The 694-nt window shown below is 41.1% G+C and overlaps 1 non-coding gene across 1 annotated transcript; it reads left to right on the top strand.

The window, feature by feature from the left end:
* Window positions 1-364: 364 nt before the first annotated feature.
* LOC140833215 (small nucleolar RNA R71) lies at window positions 365-470 on the top strand. The gene has a single exon (XR_012118348.1). It is a non-coding gene; the product is annotated as a small nucleolar RNA R71 (small nucleolar RNA).
* Window positions 471-694: the final 224 nt, after the last annotated feature.

The following is a 694-nucleotide window of genomic DNA, read 5'->3' as shown; positions in this document are numbered from 1 at the left end:
CACATAAAATGGATTGTCATCTTGACAGTCCTTCACATAGTGTTCTCCTCCACACTTTTCACAGAATATCTCTTGAAGACGCATCGCCGTGCCACGCACATTCAAGCTGTCTAGTTTCCTGTTTAAAGCATCAAGTTGTGCAGTAATAGCAGAAAAATCAGTTACCTGGTGAACTCCTGTACTCTTCCGCTGGTTGTTTCTTTCTGATTGAGGGTGATAGCTGCTAGCAGCCATCTCCTCCAACAACTCATATCCTTCTTCCGCAGTTTTTATCAACAAGTTTCCACAAGCAGCAGCATCTATCATAGTACGGGTAGGAGTAAGCAAACCATAATAAAATGTTTGAACGACTAACCCAAGTGGTAATTCGTGATGTGGGCATCTTCGTAGTAGATCCTTGAAGCATTCCCATGCCTCATATAAAGACTCCTGATCGAATTGAGCAAATGTTGTAATGTCTGCCCGCTGCTTCATGGTCTTTGATGGAGGAAAGTATTTAATGAGAAATGCTTTCGCCATGTCTTCCCATGTAGTGATTGAACCTACAGGCAAACAATTTAACCATGCTTTAGCCTTATCACGTAAAGAGTAAGGAAACAAACGCAACCTAACAGCATCATCAGAAACTCCATTGAATTTAAAAGTATCACAAATTTCAAGAAAATCTGCGATGTGCGTGTTTGGTTCATCTACT

Source organism: Primulina eburnea, chromosome 5 (genome assembly GCF_022965805.1).
Source record: "Primulina eburnea isolate SZY01 chromosome 5, ASM2296580v1, whole genome shotgun sequence".
Classification (NCBI taxonomy): domain Eukaryota; kingdom Viridiplantae; phylum Streptophyta; class Magnoliopsida; order Lamiales; family Gesneriaceae; genus Primulina; species Primulina eburnea.
This window is presented reverse-complemented; position numbering and strand designations above follow the sequence as displayed.